The sequence below is a fragment of the Nomascus leucogenys genome, chromosome 2 (genome assembly GCF_006542625.1).
Source record: "Nomascus leucogenys isolate Asia chromosome 2, Asia_NLE_v1, whole genome shotgun sequence".
Classification (NCBI taxonomy): domain Eukaryota; kingdom Metazoa; phylum Chordata; class Mammalia; order Primates; family Hylobatidae; genus Nomascus; species Nomascus leucogenys.
The window spans coordinates 124,714,787-124,734,245 of record NC_044382.1 but is presented as its reverse complement, the minus strand read 5'-3'; the positions used below and the strand labels follow the sequence as shown (position 1 = coordinate 124,734,245).

The window sequence follows — 19,459 nt, the reverse complement described above, 5'->3', positions numbered from 1 at the left end:
CTGGAGAGAAGAGGTGGGGGTGAGGCTGGAATAACAATCATTCTAAATCAGTGAGAATACTAATGGAAAAAGTTACACCTAGGGATTTTATGGGACCTGAGCTTTGTTTAGCAGCAAGCCCTCAGTCCTCATTTGAGAGAACAAGGCCCATAAGTACTTTTCCAATATTCGCCTAGATTGATAGAATAGGCTCTTCATTAATTTACTTTGAGCTTCAGCTTGTCTAGTTTGTATTAAGCTTAATTAATCTGGTTAACTGGTGCTGGCCTGAACAGAAACAAAAACGTGTAGAAGGCACAGGAAGTACAAAGTCAGGTTTGTGCTCCTCGTATGTGGGAACTTGGGAATTCTCATTGCAAGAAGACATGCTCATATTCAAGTTGCCTGAACTCTACAGGCTCCTAAATAAAGAACCTAAAATGCTGAATAAAAGAAGTAGAGTTGGAGCCCAGAGAGAGAGTGAGGTATGGAATAACAGAAACTCACTGCAGAGTTCACACTTCAATCAGTGAGCCTTAAGGCACTAAGAGGTCAAAACATGAGCCTTTGGCTCAGATCCCTGGGTTTGGGTCCCAGCTCTGCCACACTTCGGCTGCACCATTTTAGCCACATTACTAATCCTCTTCATGCTTCGGTTTTTTCATCTGTAAAACAGGGATAGTACTTTTTCATAGGATTATGAAGATTCAATTTGATCATTTATGTAAAGTCCTAATTCAGTGTAATTCCTGGCACATAGTAAATATTCTATAAATGATAGTTTTTATTAACTAAAAAAAAGCAGTCAGTATTAAGCCACAAAAGTTGTGGTATTTGGATGTCTAAATAATTTTATTGTAAGTATTATGTATGGGGGGGGAAAAGCCTTTTTTTTTTTTTTTCTTTCACAAAAAGAAGGCCTGGATGACATTTATTGGGAGAAGCTGGGTGCTAACTTGTCACATCATGAATCAGTCACCCTTTATCATTGATCTGTAATTCCAGAAATCCAGAACAGAATTTTTAGAATTTGCAGCTTTCTTAAAAGGGATATTTTACATTGTAATAATTTCACCCTGGGTTTAGCCCGTGTTTCCACAGTATTCTTCACTCTCTCTGGCCCATTTAGCTCAGAACGCAAGCTTGACAGCAAGACAAACAAATTCCTCAAATGAGACTGCCAGCCAGTATTTGGGCTATAAAGCATGGCCAATTTGCTTTCTCAGGATGGAGAATATAATCCCCCGAAGGTGGGTAGGCACAGAGTTCAAAAAGAAAGTGAATAACCTGTTCGTCTGCCTTAGCCATTAACATTCTTGACTTTTCCATTTTGTGTCCTCTCTTGCAAACTGCAGCATTATCCAGTGCACTTTTGAGTGCCTGATTCCATGTCTTTCAACAAAGTCGTAACTACAGTTCCTCTCTCAAGAGCAAAACTTGAAATTTGTCAAGAAATAGTGAGTATTGTTTGCCAAAGAATATAACTCAAATGTCAGACTCTGCTTCTGTACTCTTAGGCCCTGACCACACCAAACGGCCTGTTTATTCAGTGCCTTGGTTTCTCTTCTCTTGAATCAAGAGAAATAGAATGTGCTACTACTCACTGCTCAGTTTATAAAGAGCTATGAAATCCCTGAAATTGAGTTGTTTGAAGTAGAGCTCTGGAGGTCAGAAAGGGCCATCTTCGAGAGGGAGGGGCTACAGCTGAATCCCAGCTCTAACACTTCACAATAAAGTTGGAGTTACAACTATGCATACGTAGAAGCTTCCCTAGAAGTTTCAGCCAACAGAGACCTCTCAGATATGAAAATCAGAACTCTCTTCCCCTTTCTCTTTCTCATGAAGAATAGAGCAGGATTATACCACCAGCTGTTTTCTTCTTCTTCGTTTTTGTTTACGGTTTCTTTAGTTAAATGACACCGAGAGGATTGGCAGCATAAGGTTCTGTCATGGCATTTTTGCTGCATCACTTGATTCCATTAATCTTGAGACAGCAGGGCAGGTGGCTTCTAGGGGCTCCTCCAGCCAGGCTGCTCATTAGGCTCTTGGAGCATGGCTGAGTGAGGCGGAGGGAAGCACAATTACCAGCCAGGGGAGCCTCTCAGCGTAGCTTCCTTTGTGCCAATAAGAGACTTCCCAGTCCTGACTCAGCCTCTGGAGGGACGCATAGCTGAGGACCCTGGAATGCAAGCCTCGTGGGGGACCGGCTCCCCAGGCACTGGATCCATCAGCAAAGGAGAATTTGATTCTATGCCCTGAGCCTCTCTTCACTAAGCATATAAAGTCGACCATTTTCTTTTCTTTTTTCTTTTTCTTTCTTTTTTTTTTTGAAACGGAGTCTCATTCTGTCACCCAGGCTGGAGTGCAGCGGCACGATCTCAGCTCACTGCAAGCTCCACCTCCCGGATTCAAGCAATTCTCCTGCCTCAGCCTCCCAAGTAGCTGGGATTCCAGGCACCCACCACCCCACCTGGCTGATTTTTGTATTTTTAGTAGAGACAGTTTCCACCATGTTGGCCAGGCCGGTCTTAAACCCCTGACCTCAGGTGATCCACCTGCCTCGGCATCCCAAAGTGCTGGGATTATAGACATGAGCCACTGTGCCCAGCCAAACTCAACGATTTTCTAAGTGCTCACTTTGCTGTGTTAGTAATGATGATTATGTCACTGCAACCTTGAGTCTCATAGCACCTCAGCTACCCTGTGATGGTTGAGAATGTTTTCAGCAAATTTTTCTAAATGCAAGAAACAGAAGAAAGCAGCACATCTTGTGGCCAAGTTCTTGTTTAAGTCCTGTTGTTTCAGCTTTTCCCAGTAGTGCTACTGACAAAGTACTAGGAGAAGGGGCTGGAGTCAGCATTCCATTGAGGTAAGGAGCAGTTGCTCACACAGGAGCAACTTTTTTAGACCTAGGGTATAATAAAGGAGGACCCTGAGTCTAAAAAAGACCTCCAGAACCTGCCTGATGCCTGAAATTCTATGAAAGCTCATCAGCAATATCCTCCCTGCAGTGGTCTCAAACTGGTGGCCCCAAAGAGGTTTAAATTTCAAATTGTTTTAGTGCTTTTTGAGAGTGAGAGGGAAGGAATATGCTGTCAGTAATTAAAAATGGAGTGATTTTAGAAAACCTTCAGTTTTCTGTTCAAAATCAGAAGACCTGCCAACACAAGGCCCTCTTTTCTGTGTGATAACAATCATCTAGAGCTGAGTGGTGGTCAGCCCACCTACATAATGCTGGCGCTCTCTTGCTCTCCATGGAAGTCACCGATCATGAGAGAGCAATCAATCATGATCTATCAATTCATGGTCCCTCTCAGGTCCTCAGAGTCTCCCACTGCTTTCTCTTATCCTATGCTGTCCTGATTTCATATGTGTACATTGCCAACTTGCGGCACTTACTACATTTTGGCTTTTTTGTGAGTAGAGTCTTATTTTATCCATCCTTTCTGTTTCAAATAGACTGTCGTTTTTTGAGAAAGAGAGTGTACAGGATCACTATATTTCACCTGAATTCACTACCATGCCTTCTAAGTGATTGATTTATCTTAATACTTGACCACTTTTAGAATAAAAGAACCATGAACAGTCACCTCTACCCGTGTGAATGAAGAGAATGAGAGCAGATTTGATATGAGCTGTGAGGTGAGAGCACTCACAAGCTAACAATAGAACAAAAGAGTGATACTACAGAGTTTGGAATGGAATCCACTAGCATAGTCACCAACTGGTGGTTCACAGCCTTGATCGAGCTCACAGACGTGCTTTGTTTGTTCTGCCCTTTGTTTCAAAAAAAAAAAAAAAGAAAGAAAAATTTTTCTTTCAAGGCAAGATTTAAAAATCAACTGATAAATAGCAGATTCTAGACTTGAGGCAGGGAATATACAAGATGAGTCCAAAGCATCTTATAGTACTAGAAAGTAAGGAAGTACTCCAAAAAAAACCCCAAAGCCAAAAAAACTCACAGAATGATGGGGGGATGACAGAGGGACATGGGAGCCAACTGAAAGAGCTCCCAATGGCCAATATTATCAACAATTTGAGCAACAAAGGAAATAACATAATATTGAATTGTGACTCAAAATATAAAATATCCATGCATTCATACTTATGTAAAGAAATTATTGAATAAAGTAATAAACGGGAGAAGAGAAAAGTATCTCAAAAAGAAGAATTCCACATAAATTATGTAGCTACTTCACTCCTGTATCAATTCATTCTCACATTGCTATAAGAAAATACCTGAGACAGGTCAGGCACAGTGGCTCATGTCTGTAAGGCTGAGGCGGGTGGATTACTTGAGGTCAGGAGTTCGAGACCAACTTGGCCAACATGGTGAAACCCCATCTCTACTAAAAATACAAAAATTAGCCAGGCGTGGTGGTGCATGCCTGTAATACCAGCTACTTGGGAAGTTGAGGCAGGAGAATTGATTAAATCTGGGAAGCAGAGGTTGCATGAGCCAAGATCACACCACTGCACTCCAGACTGGGTGACAAAGCAAGACTCCATCTAAAAGTAAAAGAAAAAAGAAAATACCAGAGACTGGGTAATTTATAAAGGAAAGAGGTTTAATTGACTCACTGTTCTGCATGGCTGGGAGGCCTCAGGAAATTTATAATCATAGCAGAAGGCATCTCTTCACAGGGTAACAGGAGAGAGAATGACTGCAAGCAAGGGAAATGCCAGATGGTTATAAAACCATCATCAGATCTTGTGAGACTCACTCACTATCACAAGAAAAGCATGGAGAAAACCACCTCTGTGATTCTATTATCTCCACCTAGTCCCACCCTTGACACGTGGGGATTATGGGGATTATAATTCAAGATGAGATTTTGGGTGGGGACACAGCCAAAGGGTATCATTCCACCCCTGGTTCCCCTGCAAATCTCATGTCCTCACATTTCAAAACACAATCATGCCACCAGTCCCAAAATCTTGAAGCATTCCAGCATTAACCCAAAAGTCCAAGTTCAAAGCCTCATCTGAGACAAGGCAAGTCCCTTCTGCTTAAAAGCCTATAAAATCACAAGCAAATTAGTTACTTCCTAGATACAATGAGGGTACAGGCATTGGGTAAATAGGTCCGTTCAAAATAGGAAAAATTGTCCAAAACAAAGGGGCTACAGGCCCCATGCAAGTCTCAAATCCAATAGGACAGTGATTAAACCTTAAAGCTCCAAAATAATCTCCTTTGACTCAATGGCTCACATTCAGGTCACACTGATGCAAGAGGTGAGCTCCCATAGCCTTGGGCAGCACTGCCTTTGTGGCTTTGATGGGTAAAGCTCCCCTCCTGGCTGCTCTTCATTGAGTGTCTGTGGCTTTTCCAGACTCACACTGCAAGCTGTCAGTAGATCTACCATTCTGGGGTCTGGAGGGTGGTGGCCCTCTTCTCATAGCTCCACTAAGTGGTGCCCCAGTGGGGACTCCGTGTCCCCACTGTGTCTGACTCCACATTTCCCTTCTGCACTTTCCCAGCAGAGGTTGTCCATGAGGACTTTGCCCCTGCAGCAAACTTCTGCCTGGACATCCAGGTATTTCCATACATCATCTGAAATCTAGTCAGAGGTTTCCAAACCCCGATTCTTGATTTCTGTGCATTTACAGGCTCAACACCATGTGGAAGCCACCAAGGCTTGGGGCTTGCACCCTCTGAAGTAATGGCCTAAGCTGAACCTTGGCCCTTTTTATTTTTTATTTTATGTATTTTTTTTTTGAGACGGAGTCTCCCTCTGTCACCCAGGCTGGAGTGCAGTGGTGCTATCTCAGCCCATTGCAACCTCTGCCTCCCAGGTTCAAGCGATTCTCCTGCCTCAGTCTCCCAAGTAGCTAGGACTACAGGTGTGCACCACCACGCCCAGCTAATTTTTATATTTTTAGTAGAGATGGGGTTTCACCATGCTGGCCAAGATGGTCTCGATCTCTTGACCTCATGATCCGCCCGCCTTGGCTTCCCAAAGTGCTGGGATTACAGGCGTGAACCACCGCGCCCAGCCCCTCCTTGACTTTTTTTTTTTAGCTATGGCTGAAGCTGAAGCAGCTGGGATGCAAGGCACCATGTCCCAAGACTGCACAGAGAAGTAGGCTGGGGGACGGGGGGGGGGGGGGTGGGGGGCGGGCGGAGAGGTAGTCCCTGGCCCGGTCCACAAACCATTTTTCCCTCATAGGCTTCCAGGCCCATGATGAAACGGGCTGCTGTGAAGACTTCTCACATGCCCTGGAGACGTTTTCCCCATTGTCTTGGTGACTAACATTTGGCTCCTTGTTACTTATGCAAATTTCTGCAGCAACTTGAATTTCTCCCCAGAAAATGGGTTTTTCTTTTTTATTCCATTGTCAGGCAGCAAATTTTCCAAACATTTGAAGCTTCCAAACAAGCTTCCTCTTGAATACTTTGAGGCTTAGAAACTTCTTCTGCCAGATACCCCAAACTATCTCTCTCATGTTCAAAGTTCCACAGATCTCTAGGGCAGGGGCAAAATGCTTCCAGTATCTTTGCTAAAGCATAGCAAGAGTCACCTTTACTCCAGTTCCCAAAAAGTTCCTCATCTCCATCTGAGACCACCTCAGCCTGAACTTTATTATCTATATCACAATCAACATTTTGGTCCAAGCCATTCAACAAGTCCCTAGGAAATTCCAAACTTTCCCACATTTTCTTGTCTTCTTCTAAGCCCTTCGAACTGTTGCACCCTCTGCCCATTACCTTGTTCCAAAGTTGCTTGCACATTCTCAGGTATCTGAAAGCAATACCCCACTACCTTGGTACCAATTTACTGTATTAGTTCGTTCTCACATTGTTATAAGGAAATACCCAAGACTGGGTAATTTATAAAGAAAAGGTCTAATTGACTCATTGTTCCTCATGGCTGGGAAGGCCTCAGGAAGCTTACAACCAAGGTGAATGGCATCTCCTCACAGGGCCGCAGGAGGGAGAATGAGTGCAAGCAGGGGAAATGCCAGACACTCATAAAACCATCAGATCTCATGAGACTCACTCACTATCATGAGAACAGTATGGGGGAAACCACCCCCATGATTCAATTACCTCCACCTGGTCCCGCCCTTGGCACGTAGGGATTATAGGGATTATGGGGATTACAATTCAAGATGAGATTTTGGGTGGGGACATAGCCAAGCCATATCAACTCCCAAGAAGGCTGTGCATAGTGACTTTATTCTAAAGAGTACAGTATGGAGAGAGGGTGAAAGAGCAATTTTACAGTGGAGACAGCAGACAGACACTACCTCAGCCAGGTCATCAACATTAGTATAATCAGTCATATTTATAATATGTACCCTTGATATGATGTGATGAGAATGGCACTTTGCCTCTGTGCTCTTATAAGACAGATGTATCCTCACCTGTCAGCAGCAACTTCAGCATACCCCAAGCATGACACCATGGTCTAAGAAGAATGTTGGCTCAGAATTCCAAACTAAGGAATCCAGGTATGGCCAACCCAGAGGTTTACTCCTTATTTAAGAAGGACATCAGAACACCTGGCCCATTCCTTGTTATGCAGGTATTCAGGGAATTGAGAACCCTGTTTTGAGTTAAATGGAGGTTTCTAGATGGACAGTGCTAAGTAAAAGTGCTATTTAAACTGCGTGCTTTTTACAAATGATAGTGCTTCTCCTGTCCAGCCCACAGTCACTGTATATAAGTCCTCCATAAACCCTATGTCTCCTTTGCTGGGTCTGGGTCTCTTCTTAGACCTGCAGACACAGTGCCGTCCCTACTGGCATCAATAGGGGTCTGGCATGACAAGTCTTCCTTCCCGAAACCTATAATCCCAGTCAATTATGAGAAAAACATCAGACAAACCCCAATTGAGGGGACTTCTACAAAATACCTTCTCAGTATTTTGTAAAACTATCAAGGTCAACAAAAATATGGAGTCTCAGAAACTTTCACAGCCAAGAGGAACCTAAAGAGACATGGCAACTAAATCTAATGTCATATCTTCAGTGGGATCTTGGGTCAAAAAAGGATGAAAAGTAAAAACCAAAGACATCCATACAAAGTATAGATATTCATTAATAATGGTGTATCAATATTAGTTCAATAATTTTAACAAATATGCAGGTTGATCATACCCAATTAGAAAACCCAAAATCTGAAGTGCTCCAAAATTTGAAATGTTTTGAGCACTGATGTGATTCTCAAAGAAAATGTTCAGAGAAGCATTTGGTATTCTGGATTTTTCAATTAGTGACGCTCAACCAGTAAGTATAATGCAAAAATCCAAAACAATTCAAAATCCAAAACACTTCTGACTCCGCAAAGGATACTCAACTTGTACCATAAGAATATAAGGTACTAAAAATAGAGGAAATTGGCGTGGAAAAGATGCGAACTCTCTGTACTATCTTCATAACCTTCAAGTAAATCTAAAAGTATTCCTGAAAAGTATATTTTAAGAAACCAATGTAGTTCACGGTAAGCATATTTTAAAAATCAAGTATTAAGTATATTTTAAAAATCAATTTATTTCACATTTATTCACAATTTATTTCACATCTTGATTTCTAGCTCTTCAAGAACACAGCGATTCTGAATGCTGATTGTATCAGCGATTCTAAGATCAGAAGGCCAATACTCTGGCTACAGCTGCCTCTCTACAACCTGCAACCTTATGTGCCAAGTAAAACAGTGGGAGAAAGAAGCCCCCAATCTAGCCTTCCAAATCACACACAAAGGCATCTAATTCCCAGAGCCTAATTCACCGGTAGGACACTAGCTGTAGTCCAGAAATGTACGTAGAAGAATATGGAAATATATGCTGAGCGACCGTGTTAAGCATGGACTGATCCATCACACTGTTCTCCTCAACTGAGGCCAAATGTGTCTTTTATCAATGTCTTTGCACTGTTGTTTCTTACATGTGCCTCTGTTTTGCTCATTACATTACCTGCCTTACCCCTACAGGCATTTGGGTTTGTCGCTCCTACTAAAACTTAAGGGCTATGACACCATTACACTGAAATATCATGTGTGTTAACTGAGAAAACATCACACAAAATTGTTGTGTAAATTAAATTCAATGGTGGGATAGGGCTTTGGAAAGTACAGTAAAAATGTAAAGTGTTATTTTTATCATACACATGTTCCATTTTTTCTGTCCACACAAGTAACTAAAACTACAAATTTAAAGTTTACACTTAGTTACATAACTAAAAATATATTACATGTCACTATTTCAAACCATTATCACATATATTTATTGAAATTTCATAAGCAAAAAAGTTATCTATTGTCCCAACAATAGTCTTTTTTATTTGATGAGCTCACTTAGTAAGTATCTCTCCTCATCCTTCAAAATTGCCAGTGTTAGACCTGTTAAAGAAGCCCTTTTTCCCTAGGAATTCAAATGTTATTTGTCCACTAGCAAGAATCTTGCAATAGCTTATAGGAAAATTAACTGGCAGAAAATAACATTCAACTACTCATAGGCAGAAAAAATCCTGACTGAGTGAAATACCTCACTATAATCATCTGCTCTTTCTAGCTTATCTTTTCTTATTAAGACAATAATACCTGCATGGTAGAGAACATGCAAACAGCATCAATTTTCTTTCCCATTCTGCAGGTATTATTTTCTTGAAAGAAAATATCCCTGCAAGAAAATGTTTCAGCGGGGACTTTGAAACCTAAAAACAGATATTAAGGACCTATTATATGAGAACCAGAATGGTGAGATCATAGAGTTCATCTATTCCAGTATCTTAGCCTGACACAGAATCTCTGACATGTCGAAACCCCATGTGATTATTTCCACAGATGGAAACCTCACAATCTCATGAAGTTTTTGGTCTAAACCGTTAACTTGAACTACTTTATAGAAAGGGCTTCTCTGCTGAAGGAACTGGCCTCCCTTCTACTCGCTGGAGCTCAACAGAACACAGTTTTCCCTCTTTCCCCCTGGAGCCAGATGGGTGGCTTAAAAGAATTAGATGAAAGATTTTGTAAGGCATTGTGCGCGCTATAATCAACTGGCAAATCTATGCCCTTTGATTGGGGAAGATGCCCTGCAGCTCTCAAGGCTAAAAATGAGGGTCTGGTATTGCCTACAAAATTTTTTAAGCAAAGTAGGAATAAGAATCATTGTGTAAAGTTCTCTTTAAAAAGAAAAAACAGTAACAACAATGTGGACTAAATAAAACATATCTATGTTATACATTGACCCAGATACCAAAGACAACCAGTGGGTTTTTCCCCAAAGTCTTATTTTCTCTGGGCTCATCCTAAACTTGCTCCATAGTTGCATGCAGGTCACAATTTTTTGGGTCCCGGCTACAGAGAGTGCCCTAGGCTCTGGTTTCAGGCAAGCCTGGTATGAAATCCCAGCTCTGCAATTGATAAACAATTTATCAATTGTTTAACCTAGGACACATTTCTTAAGTACCCTAATCCTCATTTTCTCTTTTGTGAAAAACAGAGTACACACCTTCTAGAGGCATTGTGAAAATTAAATTAGACAATGCATGTAAAACACTCAGCGGAGTGCCTGGCCTAGAGTAAGTACCACTGAGTACCTTGAAAATTCTTTGTCATGCTTCTCCCAAAACACTGTCGTTCGTACATGCTTATTTTTAAAATGTATTGTCCACAAGAAAAAATATTCCTGATTTTTTGTTTTGGAACAATAGAGTATGACAGACCTGTTACTTAATAACATTACAACCCTGTACTTCTACTGAATCAGTGTCAGACTGTTGTTTTAATAGCTACATCACACTCTTGGCTCAGGTCAGGCTCATGATCGGCTAAATCCTCAGCAGCTTTTCATAAGGGCTGTTTCCAATCTGGGGATATGTCATCATAGACTAATGAAATTGATTTCTGGGGAACCCACATATGTCACTTTACACTCATGGAAGTTTGATTTCAGGGAGCTGGTTTGAGCCCTAACAAGTATGTGGTAGCAACTTCCTCCCAAGTTTATTAAGAGTATGGGTACTGAATCAAATAAAGTGCGTTTGAATCCTGGCTCAATTTCCCTATGTGTAAAATACAGATAATAATAGAGTCTTACCTCATAGGGATGTTATACACATAAAATGAGATAGTGGATATAAAGCTTTTAGCAGAGTGCCTGGAACACAAGCACTCAGTTCACCTTAGTGGTCATGATGACAATGATGATGATGATACTGATGATGATGATGATGATGATTTTTATGTTGTCAAAATATTGAAAAGGGAAGATGATGCTTTGATACTCTAACAGATCTGGGAAATGTTTGTTCAGCAAGACATAAGTCATCTAGCAGAGCTATTATTCAGTCTCTATTTGGCATGTTTCTTTGTCACTCTGCCAAATCCTGGGCAAGGAATATAGAAGAATATCCTGATGAGCTCATTCTTATTTAAGGTATAAATGACTTACTGAACTCTCTCTTCCAAGGAGTCATCCCTACCTAAGATCCTCTATCTTATCAATGCTTTACATATAAAAATAAAATCTTCTAGCGCTCCCAGACACCTGCTTATCTCACCATTGTGTGTGTGTGTGTGTGTGTGTGTGTGTGTGTGTGTATGTGTTTGTGTTTGTGTTTTGGGGTGGGGGGAGGGTGAAGTTGTTTTTTTTTGTCCCAGATCAGAGCATCCTGACAATATCTGATTTAGGTATGATGCCAGGAGCTATAGACACAAAATAAGATTATTTTTCTGCCTATAGGAATATATATGGTGGAGAAGTATTGTTCTTCAGGAATGTCTTACTTTCCCCCATTTCATTACCACCTCTTCTGCGTTTAGAAGAATGTTTGGAGCTCCTGCTTCTCTAAGAATTACTATCATCTCCACCACATCTGCCCCAGGACCACCACTGCTACTACCTAGGCCAGGTATGGAACCCCAACTGTTTCCTCCTAATCATGCCCAAGGCACAGCCTATGAAACATTGAAACAGCCTTGCTTGGAATGTTTTCAGTACTTTCTTTCACCTTTCATTTTGTGTTTTTAAATTTCAACTTTTTTTTTTTAATTTCAACTTTTTTTTTTTTTGTTTGTTTGTTTTTTTTTTTTTGAGTTCTGCTCTCTTGTTGCCCAGGCTGGAGTGCAATGGCATGATCTCGGCTCACTGCAACCTCCACCTCCCAGGTTCAAGTGATTATCCTGCCTCAGCCTCCCAAGTAACTGGGATTACAGGCGCCCATTACCACGCCCAGCTAATTTTTGTATTTTTTGTAGAAACGGGGTTTTACCATGTTGTCCAGGCTGGTCTCGAACTCCTGACCTCAGGTGATCTGCCCGCCTCAGCCTCTCAAAGTGCTGGGATTATAGGCATGAGCCACCATGCCCGGCATTAATTTCAACTTTTTAAGAGAAAAAGTTATGGCCGGGCGCAGTGGCTCACACCTGTAATCCCAGCACTTTGGGAGGCCGAGGCGGGCGGATCACGAAGTCAGGAGATCGAGACCACCCTGGCTAACACAGCAAAACCCTGTCTGTACTAAAAAAAAAAAATAGAAAAAATTAGCCGGGCATGGTGGCGGGCGCCTGTAGTCCCAGCTACCAGCTACTCGGGAGGCTGAGGCAGGAGAATGGCGTGAACCTGGGAAGCGGAGCTTGCAGTGAGCCAAGATGTGCCACTGCACTCCAGCCTGGGTGACAGAGCGAGACTCCATCTAGAAAAAAAAAAAAAAAAAAAAGGAAAAAAGAAAAAAAGTTAAGCCTTACAAAAGCAACAGTGCTTCCAAAATAAATTGAACAAACTAAAATGGCACAGAGTATAGTATATAAACCCCCTGCCCCTACCTTCTTGAGGCTGCCACTGTTGACCCCCTGGTATAAGTTATTCCAAATGGTTCTCCACTGTCACACCAACCATACATCACAGACATATAGAGAGGGCAGATTTTTTTTGTTTATTTGCTTTCAGCTGCTCTTGATCCCATTTTACAAAATCTGACTTATAATATGCATATTATCTTACAGATTTATTTTCCTTTTTGACAATACCTCATGGACATCCTCCAAGCTAATAGATGTAGTTCTAACTAGAATTTTAAATAGATACATAATATTCCATGTTAAATATGTACCATAATTTATTTGCCTGTTGATAGACACTTATGTTGTTTTCCAGATTTTGCTACTAAAAAATAGAACCACAGTGTATGTGTGTGTGTGCACATGTGTGCATATCTCCTTAGATACAGATTATTTTGTTTCTGAGGCTAGATTTCTGCAGGCACTACTGGGTCAAGTGGGAGGTAAATTTGTTATTTAGTTTTATTAAGTTTTGCCAGATTATATAATATGAGGTTTGCCAATTATGTAATGTGACTGGCTTTAGGTTCAGTTTTCCCCAAAACATCACCTCTCTGATTATTCCCATAATTCCACACACAGCAGCCTCCAGCATGTTCTGCTTGGTACCTGTGCCAAGACAGGAAACTCCAGGGCCAATGACCTGGGCCAGGGCAAGGGATGCCTATTGTCACTCTTAGGGAAGACCAGGCAATCAGTTCCCAGTCCCACTAGTAAAAGGAAAGGTTATGTGTGTAGTATCTTGAGTTGAAACTTGTTGCATTTTCCCATTGAAACAATTTTCAGAAATAGATACAGTTGAAATAGTACCACGGTACTACTAGTACCAAATGACAGGTACATTAGGGCTAAAAAGCGAAGGATTTGTGGGCCAGTGTAGAAATCTAACCAGTGTTTTTTAACATGGCTTCTGTGGAAAAGTACACTTCAAATGCCAAACAATAAGTGATCTTTTAAGACCCTGCTGGTTGCTGAGTTAAGAACTTATCCTGGCATTTTTAAGAGGATATTTACAAATAGCAGATCTTAACTTGTAACGTAAAGCTAATGAGAGAATTTAAGGCACAGTTATGGACATGATGAGCTAATAGTTTTGACCATGATAACCACCCTGAAGCCCCTGGCACTCCAGGTAGGTGATGGCTATCCACCCATGCATCAATCTGGACCTGTATTCATGCATTAACATGCTTCTTTGGGGTTGGGGGACAATGAGTCAGGAGAGGCCTTGGGAGAGAGGGGAGGCCCACTGAGTGACTCCAGCAGGCCCAGGCAGGAATATAGACTCTGGACTTCTTACGCTAGCACAAGATTCCATCTGTGGAGAGATGTGGGGGAAAGGGCAGGGAGTCTTATATTACTGGGGAGCTTCAAGTGCAAAAGAATTCCCGTGCTTGGCACGCAACTCCCTGAATGCGGTAATGGAAAATCTTCAGCTTTAAGAGTCAGCAGAGCATGACTTTGGACAAATTATTAAGCTCTCTCCATTTCAGTTTCCTTATTCAGCAAAAGCAGATAATACCAGTTGCCACCTCATAGGTAGAATTTGAGAATTAAGGGAGACCGTACATGCAGAATGTTTAACATTAGATATAGTACCTAGTAAATGCTCAATAAATACTAGCTACAACAACCATTATAACTATGTTAGGGCATCTGTAATTGTATAGCTCCTACCCCTCTCTACTAGAAGCTTCTTAGAGATCTATGGCATATGCTTACTTCAAAAGATTTTTTTATCAATATATCTCAGCAGGCTCATCACACAGTTGTAGTCTCTAAATAACTGCGATCTGCTAGGTGCTAGTGGTTGGTAGTGATTAGGAAGATGACAGTGATGATGCCAAATAGCAGGCAAGCACTTTCTCAGCACTGGAATTCATGAACAATTATGCCTGTAGAAAAGTATTGGGAAAAGTAAAGAATAGAACAAAAATTATGGCCAGGTTGAGAGGACTAAGGCAATGGGGAGCAAGAGTCACGGTCACATTCACTGTGAAGGGTGGCGTTGTTCAAGGATTGGACTTGGATGCTGGAGATTGATGTGAGGTCCTTTAACAAGTCATTCTACCCCCTCTGGAGTTGCTTCCTAGTTCATATAAATGGAAGAACAGAATCCGTGACCTGAACATTTCTTCTTTCCTGTCTTCAATTCTTCTCAAACAAGGCCATTCAGAGCTTGACTTTGCATAGCTTGCTGGTCTATTAGCGAAGTCCTGATGAAAATGAGGCAAAGCATTGGGCTTCCCAGCAGGTGCTGCAAGTTGGCAGCAAATAAGAGACCAGAGAGTCATCTTGACTGGATTCTAGGTTTGTTTCTCCCTTGTAATCACAATACATTAGGCTCAATCATTTCTGGAAAGAGAATGACTCCCGTGGCCATCATGTTAGTAACTCCTTGGATAGAAATGGGACATTTTATTTTGTCTTTCTGCCAAGTTTCCAGCTCCAGAGATGTGGCTTTTAGGATTTCTCATAAAAGCCCAAAATGGTAACATAAATAAACTTACCACAATAATTTTCTACCCTGCTCTCTAGCTTCCCAATGGAAACTCTTGTCTTTCTTCTAAGTCATCCTTCACAAAGCTCTCTCAGATTTATTATCTAAGGGGGTAATTCGTCAGCTAGGATAAAGACCACCTTTTTCCACTGGGCAGTACTGTGCTTTAGGTGGCTATCATTTCTATAGCATACATAATTATATTTGGGCCCAGGCAAAAAGGAGCCTGTTAAGATAGTAGGTTGTTTGTTTCTTTAGTTACATATTCCTAAAACAAGCAATTTGCAGTGAACATTATTTCTTTTCTACATTCCTAGGCTCTTGGGTCCCTTGAAGGATGCAATAACAGTGTTTTGAGTCAAGGGGGTACACTGAAAGGTGCATGGATTTTGAAGGCACACAGAGCTCAACTACTTGGAAGGTGTGTAACCTTGGACAAGTAAACTAAATATCTCTGAGCCTTATTTTGCTCATCAGTAATAGGGAGATGGAAATTTTTATTTACAGGATTGTCATAATGACTAGAAGTGCTACTTACAAAGTGTCTAGTTTTGTGCTTGGCACATAATCAATGGCAATTATTATGGCATTTTCACATGGTAAAAAACTAGATCCTGGTACTCTGTAGGGTGAGAGGATTTACAATGTGTTAACTTAGTCTTTCAATATAATTTTCCACAAATGTTGCAAACAATATGCAGCTTTCAAAATATGTAACAACTAAGCCTGAGTTGGGAGAATCATTTGAAGCCAGTCAGGATGGAGATTCACTGTCATGGTCCTGTCCTTAGCAAGAAGTTTTCAAAGGGAAGCTTTGGTACAGATCACCCTGACCAAGGAGCCATTCCCTAAGGGAAACCAAGATGATGGCAATTTGGTAAAACTTTGGAAATAAATATTGATCTCGGAGTGTTACATGTGATTGATTGCCCTTCTCTCAATTAATTAATTAATGTATTCAACAAATGTTTACTGAGCATCTACACTGCACCGCACCAGGCTTTATTCTAGGTCTTAAAAAGACCAAAGCAGACAGTCAGCTTTCATGGAGGCCCTGAACTCCCATAAAATCCCCATCACCAGATCAGGGGCAGAGGCCCTAAAAAGCAAATGTTCTAGAGTGGTGCTGGCCAATAGGGCTGTTAGCCATTAACTACATGTGGCTATTCAAATTTGAATTGTTATTTTAATTAATTAAAATAAATTCAAATAAATTCAAATTAATTAAAATAAAATTCAAAATTCAACTCTTCATTCACATACACCACATTTCAAATACTCAGCAGTCACATGTGGCTACTCTAATGGACAATGCAGATATGGAACATTTCCATCATCTTTGAAAGCTCTGTTGGACAGCTCTGTCTCTAGAGCCCATGCAAGCTGAAACCAAGTGCACGACCGCAGACCTACAGCATCTGGGGCACAATTACAATGTGTCCACAGCTATCCCGTCTGCCAGAAGCTGTCTCAATCCTGCTCTCCACTGAGGACAACGAGGCTGGATGTTCTCCACTCACTCTCTATACTAGGTCTTCTTATTGAATCATCCTCAGGCAATAGGAAAGACCCCAGCTCATCTGTATCCACATTTACATTTTCTTCCCTAAAAAAGCATCCCTGGTCACCTATCGGCCCCTCTAACTCCTTCTTTAGGTATTATTTCCCTAGGCATCAATTGAAAAACACACAGGGACCTATTTACTGACCTCCATTTTCCTCAGACTACCCTACAACCCACTGTTTGGTTGCCCATTTTGGTTTCTTCAGGGAGCCTCAATCCTGTGGCTCTAACATTTAATTTCAGGTAACTACTCTGGGTCTTTTCTGCCTTGCCACTGTACTTGGAAACACATTACCAGATCTGACTCTTGAAATCATTTTGTACACAGTCCCTGGCCCTCACTTGCCACATGGTGCTGAACGTCTTATACTCCTGGGGAATATTCGGTCAAGGTGGTTCAACCCTCTTAGAATACCAGGATATTCCTTAGTAAATTACTGTCACAAAACTATATGGTGTCTAGATTCATGCTTGAAGTGTTCTTTGATGAATGAGGCTAAACATGCAGAACTGAATTTCTGCCATATGTAAACTCACTAGTGTGTATACTGTACTAATTTTTCCTGTTTATAATTTGTAACTTGAAAATAATGCAGAAAACTCAGTATAATCTCTCATAGAGTGCAATGACTTGGATAAAAAAAATTCAATTTGACTTTGGAATGAGTAAAAGGATTGATTCTTTCATGTAACAGATTTATCTTCCTAATTACTTTATGCCTGGCCTAAAATTAAAAATAATGTCCCTAGTTACACACAAATCACTACATAAGAGGTGAGGAAAGGCATGTAAAAGCATGTCAGCAAGGGACATCTAATATGTGATTTTAAGGTTTCCTGGAAGAAAAATATCTGCAAAGTTGTTGATTTGTACATGGGAAGCAAAGAGCTAGTAGAATATAAATAAATTTATTTGTTCATCATATTTTTTAATTGTTCTTTTTTCAGTTGCTTCATTGCCTCCCCTCCTCACTCCCATACCACTTTCACACCCTTCCAGATGGCTGAAAATGCTCATTTTGACTTCCTGGATCATTTTCTCCCATTGGTCTGGCCAAGCACAGGTGGTGCTCAGGCACTTGATGTGTCTCAGCACACACTTTTATTCTGAAAACATGCATTCGATGTTCCATCTTCTGCAGTAATTACTGGTCCCTGTCTACTTCTCTGTATTAGTCCACTTTCACACTGCTTTAAAGAACTGCCCAAGACTGGGTAATTTATAAAGGAAAGAAGTTTAATTGACTCACAGTTCCACATGGCTGGGGAGGCCTCAGGAAACTTATGATCGTGGTAGAAGGAGAAACAGGCACCTTCTTCACAAGGCAGCAGGAGAGAGAAGAGAAAGTGAAGAGGAAGGCCAGGCGCAGTGGCTCACGCTTGTAACCCCAGCACTTTGGGAGGCTGAGGCGGGCGGATCACGAGGTCAGGAGAAAGTGAAGAGGAAAGAGGCCTTTATAAAACCATCAGATCTCCTGAGAACTCACTCACTATCATGAGAACAGCATGGAGGAAACGGCCCCATGATCCAATCACCTCCCTCCTTCAACACATGGAGATCACAGGTCCCTCCATTGACACATGGAGATTACGATTCAAGATGAGATTATAGCGGGGACGCTGAGCCAAACCGTATCACTCTCTCACTGCATTTCCCTCCCCACTCTCTGGCTTTCTCTTAGTTCACATCTGGCCTGCTCATCTTCCCCTGAATATACCAAGCATGCTCCTGCCTCAAAATATTTGTACTTACTGCCTCCCCTCTCTGAAACAGCTGTCCTGCAGGCATCCACAGGCTCAAGTATGTTTTTAAGAAAAGCTTTCCTGATTGCTCTTTTTCCTTTCTCTTCTTAAATGTTTACAGCAGTTTTCATCAGCTTAGATTTATATATATGTAAGACAGATATATATATATATATATATATTAGACTACCCACCCACTAGACCTTTGCTGAGTAATAAATCATTTCAAAACCTAGTGTCTAAAAACAGCAACAATTTATACAGTTCATAAATCTTTTTTTTTTTTTTGAGATGGACTTTCGCTCTTGTTGCCCAGGCTGGAGTGCAATGGTGCGATCTTGGCTCACCACAACCTCCGCCTCCCAGGTTCAAGTGATTCTCCTGCCTCAGCCTCCCGAGTAGCTGAGATCACAGGCATGCGCCACCACACCCGGCTAATTTTTTGTATTTTTAGTAGAGACAGGGTTTCTCCATGTTGGTCAGCTTAGTCTTGAACTCCTGACCTCAGGTGATCCACCTGCCTCGGGCTCCCAAAGTGCTGGAATTACAGACGTGAGCCACCATGCCCGGCCCTTATAGTTCATAATTCTATAGTTTGGCAATTAGAGCTGCCCATAGCTGGGTGGTCCCTCTGGTCTGGGGCAGGGTTGGTTGACCTTGACTGAAGCTCATTCATCTGAATTTATCAATTGGGTCAGCAGAGAGCACACTGACCCTTGGCTGGGCTGTTGAATTTTTTTCTATGTGATCCCTTATCCTCTAGCCAGCCTGCTTAGGCTTGTTCACATGGTGCTCAGTGTTTCTGGCACAACAGGGTTGCAGTAAGCAATTACCCTTCGTACCTCTGAGTGTGTCACATTTGTGACAGTTTCATTAGCCAACCCAAATT

General features: G+C 41.5%; 1 long non-coding RNA gene across 1 annotated transcript; it reads left to right on the top strand.

Moving 5' to 3' along the window:
• Positions 1-383: 383 nt before the first annotated feature.
• Positions 384-18,948, top strand: LOC105739425. Its single transcript, XR_001115337.2, has 4 exons — positions 384-464; positions 1,109-1,229; positions 1,335-1,436; positions 18,862-18,948. It is a non-coding gene; the product is annotated as an uncharacterized LOC105739425 (long non-coding RNA).
• The last annotated feature ends 511 nt before the right edge of the window (positions 18,949-19,459 follow it).